We start from the raw sequence: 16251 nt of genomic DNA on the forward strand, positions 1-16251 counted from the left end.
AGGCTTCTCGTAGCAAAACACTGATCAGGAGCAGGTGCCCCATAGTCAATAGAAACCCGAGGTTCTCAAAGACGTGATCCATGCACGGTAAGGGCTCGCTCGAGTGAAGTAAGAATGGATGGTGGCTAAGATCACAATGAGGGACGTACGTTGCCGAGATAGGAATCTCCACATGATCTGAGTCTGGTAGTACAACATATATTACCTCGCCATGATTTAAAGTCCCTTAATTTTTCCCGGCAACCCCATCGAACGCCTCATGTAATTCTGTAGCAGAATAGATTGTGCTTGTAAATTCCAGAGACTTGACGGCCGCATCATCCGCTGCCGCATCTTTAACAATGAAGGAAAATGTCGGCAGACTGACAATATTTTTTTCGTGAAGAGTATAAAAATTGAAATTAAAATACTAAATCCAAAGAGTGTAACTTTATGAAGAGAAAACGAAACTTGTAACAAAAAAAAAAAGTGTAACTTTAATACAAACAAGTGTAATTTTATTGTAGAGGAGTCTAACTTCAATATTCCGAAAAAGTGTAATTTTAACAACAGAAATAGTAATTTTAGTGGAGAAAAGTGTAACTTCATCCATGAACAAGTAAGGTGCCACTTCAAAACTTTGGTTTGCTAATTAAATGTATTTGCTGTAGGGAAAAATTCTCCACTCTAAAGTTCAATAGATTACCTCTATGATCCTTCAATGCCGCATCATCCACCACATTCTCCACCACCTTCTGAGAACTTATATCCATATTTTGGTCAACATTCTTTCCCCCTGGCTGATCGAGAGCACAACCAGATGTTGGGGCCCCTTGGTAAGCAGCGTTTAATTCCGCACTAGAATAGAGGGTACTTGTCCATTCTATATATGTCCATCACATCCTTTTCCTGCACCAAATTCCTAAATTCCGACACATCGTCAACCTTTGATGACGACTCACCGGGCACGATGCATGGGCCGGGTATAGGTACCTCTCCAGATCTTTGAGTTTCTGCTACGGACTGTTTAGCTGCGCGCTCTGCTTCACTAAGTTCAGCAGACGATAAAAAAAACTGAGTAACAGGGGGGACATATTCCGTGGACTTAGCCTCCACAATTACATTCTCCGCTTTTTCAGAGTCCACGTCAACAGGCCCCATTAAAATTACAGATTTTGGGTCCACTTGTACAGCCTCATCTAATTGCGTACTAGAATATATGGTACTTGTCCATTCTAACTCGATATCAGCGTTACAGTCCCCAGTCCGGTCGATATCCTTATCCAACACGGCATTTGAAACTTCCATCACATCGTCAGCCGTTCCCGACAACTCAGCGGACACGTTCCAAGGGACTGGTGCACATACCTCTCCAGTTCCTTGCTCTTCTGCTACCGGCTGATCGGCTACGCGCTCTGCTTCATTAATCTCAACAGTCGAAAATAAGAACTGAGTTAGAGGGGGATCAGCTTCCGTGGACTTAGCCTCCTCAATTTCTTTCTCCGCTATCTCAAGCTCCCCACCAACCTCGCATAGAACTTCTAAGCCATAGACATCGCATAGAACTTCTTCTCAGCTTCATCAACCTCTTCTTTTGAATAATACTCTTCAAGAGTTTCACGGTCAAATAACTTTGGTGCATGTGAAACTGGTTCTCCAACGTCCACCGACTTTTCAACTACTTTTAGCCTTTGGTAAATGACACGAATTTTCGGAGTATTAACAAAGTCCAAATGGTTATTGTTACTCTCATCCTCTGTATTAGCAGCTTCCTTAAATTCAACCGTGTTGTAAAATTGCACCGCCTCCATAATTTGTTTTGTAGACACTTCGCGTGCTTTATCATTGTCTGGTTCATCACATTCAAGTGTAGCGGCTACCCCGCCTTCCAATTCTCTACCAACATCTGCATGAACCTCTTCCTCGTGCTACTCATCATCATCCTCCACTTCCTCACCATCCTCCTCATCCTCCCCCGCCTCCTCTTCCTCCTCATCACCATCCTCCTCAACCTCCTCCTCGCCTCCCTCATCATCCACATCCTCATCCTCCTCCTGATCCCCTGAACTGACTGTTTCTGACCCACCTTATTGCAGCACATGCGTTGATTTCACAGAATCGTTTATTCGTTCAGTTATCTCTTGCACTTCCACAGCATAATCCTTCATCTTTTGGCTTTGAAAGAATGTTTGGGTGCATTGTGTAGCGACGGGGTCACTTGAATTATTAAGATCTCATGTTAACCTTTTGAGTGTCATGGCTGCATCTGCATACCATGAATAGAAGACGGTAGCATTCCTCTGCAACTTCAAATAAAGCTCATGGACATCCTATACTCAAAAAGAGAACAGAAAAGGTACAGATAAATTAAAACTGTAATAGACAAATAGTGGAACTTTAACAAAAAAAATGCACTTCTAGTGCAGAAAAGTGTAATTACAACACTCCTAAAAAAGTGTAACTCTATCGAAATCAATTGTAATTTTAGTGAAGAAAAGTGTAACTTTAACCACAAAAATTATAATTTTAATGAAAGAAAGTAACTTTAAATAATAAGTGTAATTATAATTGACAAATGACCAAAGAACACTTACATCAACAGCCCGAGCTTTCAACTCCTCATCATCTTTAACACTGAATGGGAGTTCAATCTCGAGGGACTTCTTCCTCTGGGAAGTAGAAGCCAACTGTTTTGGCGCATCAGTGACCACATTGCCAATGGCCAAAAAATTGTTATCAGTGGGCACACCACCAATGCTTAACACTTCCTGTTCTAGGCATCGAGGATACTTGACCAAGGACAAAGTTTGGCGACCCAAACGATTATTGTCTAGCTCACCATGTAACCTTGCAGAAAGCTTTTTCCGGTCCTAGTGCTTAATGAGAGGGAGGTCGTGGGGACAGCTCTTACCACGGAAATCACAACGTTGAAAATACGTAATCATTAAGAAGGGATACAGCCAAGTAGGAGCAATTTATTTTCACCAATAGCTGTCGCGGCCTTAACAATGTTTTCTAGAACATAACTACACCAATCATACTACGAAATAGCCATCACATCTTCAACAACTTTCAAAAGCTTGAAGGCAATCCCACTGTATGAAGTTGGAGTGAGGAATGATGACATGGTGAGCAGAACAAACAGCCTACAAAATTGAGGACCGTCATCATTGTTTTTTTTTTTTAGGGTTATTTAATGATAATACTTCAAACTATTGAGATGCTTCTCAAAATACTCCAAACTCTATTTTAACTACCAATATACCCAACTTTTACAGCCCTTCTCTTCTACTAGAATCGCCTATATTTTAACTTGAAACAACCGGTTTTCTCTATTTGCTAAGCCCACTTTTATTTTTATAATAGTAACACTTTTTTTTGAAGGGGAACAATAATTACCTTCTTCCTTAATCCTCCTCCATTTACCCATAAAGGTGCAACTTCGTCTCTTTCATCTTTCCTTCCTCAAATTCATCTCCATCAACTTTAGCCTTTCTTTCATTTTCTCCATTTCTCCCTTCAATTCCTTATAACTATTCTACCCCCTTCTCAATTCACCACCACCATGGAAAAAAGACTAAGTAAGAAATGACTAGGGTTAAAAATTAGGGATTTGCTGGGTTATAAGAGAACTAAAATACTAAAAATTGTGAACAAAGGCTAAAAAATAAGCAAAATATTTTAGTTTGATTATTATGAACAAAAGAAGTACAAATGCATGTATATGGGCAGACCAACAATATTGGTCTAAAAAAATGTCTGGTTTGATGAAAAAAAGGTTCAAAATGATTAATTTGGGATCTGGGCTCAACACTTATTTCTTCTATGGTAAGAACTAATTTGCCTAATTAGTATATTTAAGATTTTTACGTTAAAACAAAAATTAATAATCATGGAAATCAAGTTGAGTTTGCTTCTCCAATTAGTTTGCATCTCCACAGGTGTGTGACACTTCAATTTTAAAGAGAGAGGAGAAAGACGGGATTTAAATTAGAAAAAAATGGAGCTTGGGAGAGGAAAAATGGAGTTTTGGTGGTTTGGAGAATAAAAAGAAGATTAATGGTGTTTATTTACAAGAGTAAATGAGAATTTAAATGATAATTAACAGGTTTAGCAGGTAGCCTTTCCTCCTGTTATAATAAAAGAGAAGGGCTATAAAAGTTGGGTATATTCATAGTTAAAATGAAGTTTGGAGTAATTTGAGAAGCGCTCCAATAGTTTGTAGTATTCCCATTAAATAATCCTTTTTTTAAAGATATCTTTGAAGACAATACCTAAATTCACCCCGTCGTTACTGCCTTTAACATTGTACGCTTTTCGCCATTTGTCTTTCAAACGCTTGTTCTCCGGCGCTTGAGAATCCTTTTGGCGGCCCGTAGGTACTAGTTCAATGGTTTTAGGACCAAGTGGTAACATGAAACATTCATATACGTCATGCTTCGTGACCATGAACTCTTTCTGTTTAGACGCCCGAAAAACATACGACTCATCGCTAAATGCATTGAGAAAATATTTAACATGACCCAGCGGATATGATTTGAGCTGAAGCTCCAAAATACCTCCAAAACCAATACTCCGTACCGCCGCTCGCTGAGCATCATTAAGCTTTTCAACTAGCTCAACAAGCTGCTTCGGGCGGCACTTGACAGACACCTTAGAATTTGTTTTCTTGACTTCTTTCACCTCCTTATGATCTGACATCTGGTGAAGAAAACAAAAATTAAATTACAAGGTGAGAGATAGAACTTACATAACACAGAAAATAAGCATAATCTAAAAGCTACAGTTAACTGATTACTACAACACAAATAAAGTGTAATTTTAGCTGACAAAAGTGTAATTTTAACAGAGAAAGGCGTAACTTTAACAGACGAAAGTGTAATTTTAACAGACAAAAGTGTAATTTTAACAGAGAAAGGTGTAACTTTAACGGACAAAAGTGTAATTTTAACAGACAAAAGTGTAATTTTATCAAACAAAAGTGTAACTTCAATATGTAACAAGTATAACTGTAACAAGAAGAAAGTGTAACTTTAATATACAAAAGTGTAATTTTAAGCAACAAAACTGTAGCTTCAACATGTTATAAAATGTGTAACTGTAACAGGAAGAAAGTGTAACTTTAACAGACAAAAGTGTAATTTTAGCAAACAAAAGTGTAACTTCAACATTTTATAACAAGTGTAACTGTAATAGAAGAAAGTGTAACTTTAACACACAAAAGTGTAATTTTAGTTAAAAAAAAGTGTAACTTCAACACTTAAAAGTGTAATTTTAGAAGAAAAAGTGTAACATCACGGGTTACAGTTATAAAGTAATAAAGACCAGTTCATTATTCTGACATCATCAACTAAACCAATAATAATGATCATACACTGAGAAAAATTGATGTTCATAATGTATAAATTTTGCAATCAAACTAATATTAATAGACTCAAATTTAAAATGTATCAAAATTGGAAAAATGGCTATAAACATAACAGTAATACAATAAAATAGTAACCTAGGTATGTAAATGTGCTAAAATATCTGGGTAATCTGAACTAATATGAAAATAACGATCAAAATACAGTAAGCCAATACAATAATCCAATAAAATAGTACAACAACAAATACCTAACATTGGCCAATTAAGTAAACTGCAAAAGGAGAAATTATAAAAAATGGATAATCAAAATAAATGAAGAAAAAAAATGATAAAACTCTAAAAAGCAAAAAACGATTATCTTTATAACCTAAAAAAAAGTAATCTGAATGGACGAAAATGGCAACTTGCAAGTGAGTGAAGAAAATGGAGAAGAAATCGATACTCAGGTAACAACAATGCGATAGAGTGAGGAGATTTTGAGAGCAGTTTATTTTTGAGACAGTTGATTATTATTGGGGTTTAATTTGGGGTTTTTTTTAGAGCAGTTTGATTATAATTTTGAGAGCAGTTTTTTATTTTTGAATAATTGAATGAAATGAGAAAGAGGGGGAAGACAATAGGACGTGTATGATGGTTGATTGACAACCTGCATGCATGCTCATAACCTATGAGAGGTAGGATGAGAGAGGTAATTAAAATAGCCATTAGAATAATATTATTAGTTGTTTTTTACTATTTGTTTTGTGTGGATTTTGCGCTGGGCGAAATCAGGCCAGGGAAGATTTAGGCAGGGTTAACTAGCTCTAGTTAGTCTGTAAATCAGGTCGTCAGGATGAAATGCAAAAATGAAAGTATAATAAAAAGAACAATAATAAGACAAAGAATTTTTGGTGGTTTGAACACCAAAGTCAAGCTCTTCTCGTATGGATGCTGCCAGGATGACCTGTGTATCCTGTGTGCAGAGCATGCTGAAACAAATGAGCATCTCTTTACTGAATGCAAGTTCAGTTGTCAAGTTCAGAAAACTGTTGAAGACTGGATTGAACGTCCTTTCCCCTCTGATAGTGAGCTGCTGAATACTCCTGATAGCAGCATGAAATGGAAAGCACTAGCTTTGGTGCTTTCGTGTTACAGGTACACAATTTGGCATCAACGCAATCTTGCTCGAACTCAGTTCAGTGTAACCAGGCCTGTGATTGTGGCAGAACGGATGAAGATGGTGGTCCAACAACAAATTCGCAAATTTACTGATCGAAGAGGAGGACAACAAGAGTTGAATGCAAGGATTTGGACTGGTTTCTGTTAATAGGAATGAATTGTTTCTATTTGTAGAAAGCTTTATGGTCCTTGTGTATTTGGATATGTCTTTTTGAAATATATATATATACTCACATTTCACCTAAAAAAAAAAAAGACAAAGAATTTTGTACGTGGAAAACCCTTAAATGGGAAAAAACCACGTGCACCAAGCCAGGAGAGGATTTCACTATTATATTGAGTATTAAGCACAATGGGACGTAATTATCTCAACATTTGTGTAAGAATATTGTATACTAGAATTTGTCTTGTATATGTCTTTTTTCCTCAAATGATTTCCAAATGCTCTTTATATAATCATATGCTGAACGGCTGGTAAATCTCTTCATAAATGCTAGATATTCCGTATTATTTACCCGTAATAATATCCATTATTACGTCCTTAATTACTGCTTTAATTACTGAATCTTCCCATTTAATGCTGTGCGCGTAAGCTTCTTATAATATGATCTCCTGGTCTGATATCGTCCTGATATTTTGACCGTTATCCTCTCCATGACCTGGCGCCTATCTTCATGTGTCCGGACACCTTGACGTCCTTACACCCTGTCAGTTAGTCCAAGGTAAGATATTGATCAGGGATATCTGCGGATTTCCAGGTCCAACAATTGCCCCTTATCTCCTTATTTTCGATGTGTCGGGACAAAAAATAAAGAGATAACTTCAATATTTGGAAAACTGTCCAACGGTTAAATTGTGGCTAGTCAGTTCCTGTAACGGCTAGTTTGTTCAGTTTGTGATGCATGTTGTATTTACTGCAACTTCTTCAATGATTATCCATCCAAATTGTGGTAGAAACCCTAGTTTCACCCACTATAAATACCCCCTTACTTCATTAAGTTAATATCGACTTCCTTAATTCCCAGTTTTTAATCTTCGTCTAATTTTTAATAATCCCTCAACAATGGCCGCAAAAATAAAATCTACCAGGGTGATGCCTCCCGGAACTACACCTGCTCAAAACCCTGAAGAAACCACTTCTGAAAACATTGCTTCATTTTCTGCTATTCAACCTTCTGTGGTTGGTAAAACAAATGATTCTCCTCTTGAGATAATTTCAATTTCCCATGGTGATTTCCAATTCAAACCCACAAAAGCTTTGAAAGATGATCAGTCTCTCTCAAATCGCGTGACGCCTGAATTTGAAAAGGTGCTGAAAGATAAGGGAATCATTCCTGCTGATTTCAAAGTTTGGATCCTTGAAGATTCTCCTATCAGGGCTCACTGGGCATGTCCTGGTTGGTTTTGTATTCACGACTGGGCCTTCAGGGTAGGTTGCAAGCTTCTTTTCTCCCCTCTCATGTTGGAGGTTATTAAAGTAATCGGTGTCCCTTCTTATCAGTTGATGCCTATGGTATGGAAAGTGGTCTGCTCTGTTGAGTATCTCTGCAAAAAGCACAATATTTCGTTTTCCCTCGATGACCTGAAGACCTGTTATACTGTCAAGACAAACAGTCCTGGCCGTATAAGCTTTAACGTCACGCCTTCCACTACTCCCCTTCTCAGCAATCTGGACAGTGGCCATGACAAGAATTGGGCTGTTGGGTATATGTTTATCAGGACCAATTCTGTGGGTCCTGATCTGGCATATTTGAACTATGAAGCTTGTGTTGCTGGTGAGTATTTTAACTTTTCTCTTATCCTGCGTGTTTTATTCGTTAGTAAAAAAATAAAATTATATTGAATCATACCTCTTGTGTGCGCAGTTGATGACTGGGTTACTGAAACTCAGTACCCTACTGCAAACATTTCTGCTTTCCATGATATTACTCCTTTGGAGAGGTCTTGGCCTCTCTGTTGCGGGGCTGGCCATCTTCCTCGTTGCTTGAAGGCTGATGGCACTGCCAGGGTGCCTAAACCTTCAAAGGTTGTTAGTGCTTCCACTTCAGGCAGTAAGACTATTTCGTTTTCTCCTTTCTCCCTGTTTTGGCTCTTCTGTGATATTTAGTTTATATTTCTAATGTAGTGTTTCGTGTTATAGCCACCAGGTCATCTACTCGCCTTGCCAGATTTGGTATGGCTGACCTCTCAGCCAGGTTAGCTAAGATCAAGGAGGAAGGTTCCCAGGGAAGCGGAGATGCTGAGACTGTTATTGATTTAACTAAATTGCCTAATGCTTCCAAGATTTCTACTGCTCCTGCTGCCTCTGCTGAAACAAGTTCAGCATCCCAGAAGAGGAAAATTGAAGATGTTGATATATCTGCCTCAGTCAGGGAGGTGAGAGCCAGGGTAGATAATGTGGAGGCTGCCAAGGTGAAGATTAAGGATCATGCTGCTTCCATGTCAGATGTCATGCTCACCCTTGACCCTGTCGAGACTGCTACTCAGGAAGTTGCTTCAATGGACTACTCTGTCGTCCTTTTGGCAAGTGCCTTGACTGCTGTGAGGGAGGTACGCTATTTTTTACTATTATGTGTATTTCGTAATATGTGTATTTTGTTTGGATGTTTTTATTATTATGGCATAATATTCATTTTTTGCTTTTGGTCAGGGTGCCACGGCATGTCTCCACAATGCTTATCAAGCTACTTCTCTGGTAGCTAGGATTGACGTGGTGAGATAAGATTATGATAAGCTGAAGGCTGAACTGGACTTTGCACGGGCTAACCTGGCTACTAAAGCTGCTAAATTGGTGAGGGCGCAGGCTGAGAAGGATGTTGCTAAGGCTGAGGCAGATTTAAATAAATAGCTTTTGTAGGAGGTGTGACACCCCGCGGTAACGCGGAAAATGTAACTAATAAATTAAAGCGGAAATTTATGAGATTTTAAAAACTTTTAAATTACTAGTTAAAGATTAACACGCGGGTGCCAAAAAGAAATGTAATAAATACAACAATAGACAAACTTAGGTTATTACAACCCAAGTCTAGAAAGCGGGGAAAAGGTATCCCACGAATAAACACAAAAAGGGTTTCTAAACTAGCAAACTAAGGTCCAAGGTTTAGTTCTCGCTAGCCCACACGTCTTCCCCACGTAAGCGTCTTCACAACCTGTCATTCATGTAAACATGAAGGCCACAGTCAGTGGGGAGTAACTCAAGTTCTCCCAGCCACAATAGGTCGAAATGCAAGTAAACAACCACGTAATTGAACATATTAGTCATGCATCACATGTAGATAATGAAGGACAAGAAGATATAACGAGAATCATGATGAGACATGCATAATACTTTTCTTAATGGAATAGGCATGATATGTTAGAATAAACATGCAATCAAGGGCATGGAGCAACCAAGTCAACCAACTCATATTGACCGACTCAACAAGTGTAAGACATATACTTAGTATGAACTCAAGACAAACCATCTAGACTCCAACCTCTTGGTAGGACGACGATCATAATATGGTCCTAGTCTAAACCTGGATCCAGACTCTCGAGATGGACGTCACCCGATTCGACAAACGATATACCAATCGTATCCAAGACTTGAAACATGGCACACACTCGTAACCAAAGGTCGAGTAACCTCTAATCGGAAACATAACACACTCCCGTAACCAAAGGTTCGAAGAAAGGCGGAAGGATATCCTAATTCGGAAACATGGCACACACCCGTAAGCAAAGGCCCGAAAGAGGAAAGATAACCCAATCCGGAAACATGGCACACACTCGTAACCAAAGGTCCGAAATGGGTAAAGATAACCCAATCCGGAAACATGGCACACACTCGTAACCAAAGGTCCGAAAGGGGGTAAATAAGGAATGTCAAGTAGTCACACAATGTAAAACGTCACACTTGAGTCACAATAGGAGTAAGAATGATCATGCAAACATCATAAGACACGGGATCTTTAATGTCTCATTCATACTCATGGCTTGCATCTCACCATGAGTACGGATGGGAACATCAATCCCGACGATCATATCGCAACTAGAGGGCTTATAGCTCACCCCTAGTATCCGATAGGACCAAGACTCTCACAACAGAACAATACAAGACATTATCAAGAATGTGACTCTTACAAGTACTTATAATAAATATCTCATACTTGTATTATATTAATAAATATTCCATTTTATAATTTAACATGCCGGTTAAACAAAATATACCAAGTGATAGTGAATAATTTACGTTATATGAAATATACGGGATAAAATGTGACCAAGTCCAAGTGACTCATCTATGAGCCCAATAAACAAATTATAAGGAGTCCAACAATTAAATCACATTAAGCCCAACAAACAAGATATGTTAGACCCAACAATTTCAACACAAGTCCAATACATGTAATACATTTAGTTCAATAATTAAGGTTAATGAATCGATTAAATGCCATAAAGTGAACCCAAAAATTTAAGGAGTAGTGAGCCAAACAACTAAACAAGAGTGAGCCCAATGATAAACCTCGGTTCTTGATATATACTCACGATCAAGATTTAGAATATAAATAATGTTCTCCACACCATATTACCTTGATTACACGCATCTTAAAATGTACTAATAATAGTCAACAACCATCATCCTGCCGCACACAAGGAATGCCAAAGTCGTTGCTTATTACTCTCTTTTCATCATCTAAAATCTTAACAAAGAACAAAGAGAACTCACTAGTGTCCTAAGTGGTACCTGACAGCCGAATCTCCAACATTTATTATCAATGAACCTCAATTACATTACTATTAACCAAATCACGACCTGAAAAACGCACAGCTTATATATCGCTCTCAATAACGACCGTCAACCGTCAAATCCCTAACTCACCAGTCACAAATAAAACCGAGTAACCACAACCAAAACAAGACGAGCATAAGATGGGTACATACACACGCATTTATACGCTCATTCCCATACGGACTAAACAACTTTCACTGCTCTCTGTCCCGTCCCAAGGCAGTGGCCAAACTAGTCGATGTCACGGTTCTAAGGCTGAGTTCAGCAACCCCATTCAGCTCCAATTCAAGACGGAGTTAAAGCAAGTTGAGACGGAAAATAAGCACGGCTAAAATTATGGATATGAAGGAAATGTAGATTCATATACATGTTAACATACTCATATATGTCTAAACTAATTTGTCATAAAATTAAAACGGATCTTATGCATGCAAACAACAAAATAAATAGAGGAGAAATCATGTTCTTACAATGGGTATTTCGGATTTAAAGGGCACAAAAGAGATCACCTTTCTCTTTTGTTCTTGAGCTATTCCAATGGAAGAATGAAGATCTAAGTGTAAGATCTCTCCCTATGTATTATACCCAAGGCTCCTCTTAATTAAAATTAATATTACAAGTACTAGTTATAATATTAAATTTAGTAGAAAATTGAACCAAAAACTTTATAAAACCCTTATGTGTTTTCGGCTTTAGAGAGAAGAAGAGAGGATTTTATTTCTCTAGAAAATCTCTATATTTGATGATGGAATAGAATGAAAATAATACACTACCTTTAGTATATTATTAGGCAAAATTAAAGAAAAAACAATGATAGTTTTTCTTCCCCAAAACCGTGTAAGAGGAGGGCTATTGGGGAGCCAATGCATGAAAAATTTGTTCTTCACAAGGAACAATAGGCTTGCATGCCTAGACTTGCTTTTTCATCATTATGTTTTATCAACTAAATAAAACAATTAACTAGCTTAATCTCCCCAATTTTTCGGCACTTAACATAATATGGATCCCATATTATTTTTGTCAATTGTCTATATGTCACATGTCACATGTCACATAAATTTGTTATGTAATTTTTAACATATTAAAAATCAACGTATTAAAAATACGTCACATACAAAAATCGACTTAGTAATTTCATAATTACTTGCGCCAAAATATTTTACCATTTATAAATTTCAACTGATTGAATTTATAATAATTTATTCATTTTAATTGTTACATTAAACAATTTATTTCATCCGAGTAATTATACAATTTAATTACTCAGACCGTATCTCATTTAATCACATTTCAATTTGATACGTAAATTTTACTTCCAAAATCGTCCGTCAATTTTCAAGTAATTTAATCAACTCGTAACATTATACGATTAATTAAATAATCAATTAAGAGTATCGCCCTATAGGTATGACCTAGGGGGTCAACTGATCACCACCGTCACACGACAGTAATGTCAAACTCTAGTCAGCCAATCATCACCGATATATGTTGACCAGTTGACAGTAACAATATTACTTCCCAATTGTATTCTTTAAAATGAGATTTAATAACGATATTTAAATCACGTGATCGCACTATTGTTGAGGACACATTTCCCAACAATCTCCCACTTGTCCTCGACAAGTGTGCGTCACCAATTCTCTTGTCCTATTACTATCTCCCACTCAATGCAAGGTGTCTTTCAGGTCGTACTTGCAAGTGATCATATCGAGAGTGGTTTCCTCGATCCGGAGAATAACGATTGACCGGATTTATCCACTCGGATACCTTCCGAGCGTGGCCACGCATTTCCAGTTCATTGCTCCTCGAGTGGCCCCGAGATATTGTTATAACCCGACAAGGGGTGGACAATTCCTATCGCACTCATTCCCTTCGACTAGCCACACCATCATAACCCAAAATATGCCCATTTGACCCCATTTACGAAGGTCGTAGTAACACAAATCAAAGTTAATCTGAAACTGTGCCATCTTAGGCGAATAGTCTTTAGTCAAAAGAATCGACTCATTTGAATACTATAGTAGCTCTCGCCACGACCAGGCTATATAAATTTGCCAGAACTCTATAAGCGGTCATTAGGCCCGACAAAATGTTCTTAACAGTCTGCCTATGTGATCGACTAGTCATCTCACATGACTCTATGGCACTTGAACTTGCCATCAATCGCCTCACACTCTAGTCACTTCGAGACGTCACCTCATACAAGTGACTATGGGCAAATACTATGTTAATCCGTGTTCACTTTAACGGGGTTCAATTGTCTCTACAACCCGTATGGATGTAACAAAGTATAAATTAAAGATAAAAGACAAATGTGATTATGAACATGAACAAAAACAACACTTTTATTTCATTTCAAAATCTAACAGAAATTTGGTACACGTTTAAGTCCCATGGACGTAACATGCCCATCATGCTTAGCTGCGATAAAGGCTTGGTGAGCGGATCGGCTATGTTGTCATCCGTCCCAACCTTACAAATCGCAATTTCCTTTCTTTCAATGAAATCTCTTATTACATGATATTTTCTAAGTACATGTCTAGATCTATTACTAGACTTCGTCTCCTTAGCTTGGAAGATCGTCCCACTATTATCACAATAGAGAGTGATGGGATCATCGGCGGTAGGTACTACTTTTAGACCTTCCGTGAATTGCTTGATCCACATAGCTTCCTTGGCGACCTCGATGCTTTATATGTACTCACCTCCGTTGTTGAATCCGCGATTCTGACTTCCTTGAAGCTTCTCCAGCTTACGGCACCACCATTGAGCATGAAAACAAAACCAGCTTGTGATTTCATGTCATCTCTATCTGTTTGAAAACTTGAGTCCGTGTATCCTGTAACACGCAACTCAGTGTCTCCTCCAAACACAAGGATAGAGTCCTTAGTTCTTCTCAAGTACTTAAGGATGTTCTTGACAAAGAATCCAGTGACTCTCACCTGGATTTCCTTGATATCTACTCGTCATGCTCAAGGCATACGAGACATCGAGACGTGTGCATATCATGGCATACATGATTGATCCAACAAATGAAGCGTAAGGGATCAACTTCATGCGTTCAACATCATGGGGTTCGGAGGGACATTGAGTCTGGCTCAATATCGTTCCGGTTACCATAGGTACCAAACCCCTTTTGGATTTGTCCATGCTGAATCATCGAAGAATCTTATCAACATAAGACTCTTGACTTAGTGCCAATATCCTCTTGGGTCTATCTCTATAGATCCGGATACCTAATATGCGTTATGCCTCTCCTAAATCCTTCATTTGGAAGTGGTTACCTAACCACTTCTTAAACGAAGACAACATTGGAATATCATTTCCAATGAGTAGTATGTCATCGACATACAAGATTAGGAACACAACATTGCTCCCACTGAATTTCATGTATAAACATGGTTCCTCAACATTTCGAGTGAACCCATTTTCTTTTATAACATGATTGAATCGATGATTCCAACTTCTAGATGCTTGCTTAAGACCATAAATGGATCTCTTAAGTTTGCACACTTTGTTAGGATTTTTAGAATCAACAAAACCTTCGGGTTGTATCATGTACACCTCCTCTTCTAAATGCCCATTTAGAAAAGCGGTTTTGACATCCATTTGCCATATTTCATAATCATGAAATGCGGCGATCGCTAACAAAATCCGTATGGATCTTAGCATGGCTACGGGGGCGAAGGTCTCATCATAATGGAGACCTTGGACTTGGGTAAATCCTTTTGCCACTAGCCTAGCTTTGTAGACATCGTCATGTCCTTCTATGCCATTTTTGACCTTGAATATCCATTTGCATTGGAGGGGTCTTGCCCTTTAGGCAAATCTACCAAGTCCCAAACTTGGTTTTCAAGCATAGAATCCATTTCGGACTTCATGGCTTCAAGCCATAAGGTGGAATTAGGACTAGAGATTGCGGCCTTGTAGGTGGCGGGCTCGTCACTTTCCATAAGCAACACATCGAGCGTTCCATCTTCTTCGATAAGTCCCACATATCGATCGGGATGGCGAATGACTCGGCCCGTCCTTCTTAGTGGAGGAGGTGCAACCGCGTTAGACGACGAAGGAACATCTTCTTGCGTCTCTATCTCGGTTTGTGGCTCTTGAACTTCATCAAGTTCAAAATTTCTCCCACTCTGTCTCTTAGAAATAAATTGACTTTCTAAGAAGACAGCCTCACTAGACACAAACACTTTGTTTTCTTGAGGTTTGTAGAAGTAGTAACCTCGAGAGGTCAAAGGATAACCTACAAAGATGCATTTTTCGGATCTTGGGGCAAGCTTATTGTCGGGTTTAGCCTTGACGTAAGCATCACATCCCCAAATTTTCATATAGGATAGATTGGGAACCCTTCCTTTCCATGTCTCAAATGGAGTCTTTTCGGTGGCCTTAGTGGGACTATTATTTAAAGATAAAATTGCGGTTTGGATTGCAAATCCCCAAAACGAGTTCGGTAACTCGGTTTGACTCATCATGGATCGAACCATATCTAGTAGGGTTCGATTCCTCCTTTCGGCAACACCATTCAGTTGTGGTGTTCCAGGTGGAGAAAGTTGTGATATAATGCCACAACCTTTCAAGTGTGAATCAAATTCAAGACTAAGGTATTCACCACCACGATTGGATCGTAGTGCCTTAATCCTTTTGTTCAATTGGTTCTCTACTTCGTTTTGGAATTCCTTGAATTTCTCAAATGCTTCACTCTTGTGTTTCATCAAATAGATATACCCATATCTACTTAAGTCATCGGTGAAGGTTATAAAGTAGTCATAATTACCACGAGCGGTGATGCTCATTGGTCCGCATACATCGGTGTGTATGAGTCCTAATAGCTCACTAGCTCGTGTCCCTTTACCACTAAAAGGATTACGAGTCATTTTGCCAAGTAGGCAATATTCGCATGTACCAAATGATTGATAATCAAATGGTGCAATCACATTAGTAGAAATTAATCTTTTGATGCGATTCTCGT

The sequence above is a fragment of the Silene latifolia genome, chromosome 9 (assembly GCF_048544455.1).
Source record: "Silene latifolia isolate original U9 population chromosome 9, ASM4854445v1, whole genome shotgun sequence".
In the NCBI taxonomy this organism is placed as follows: Eukaryota; Viridiplantae; Streptophyta; class Magnoliopsida; order Caryophyllales; family Caryophyllaceae; genus Silene; species Silene latifolia.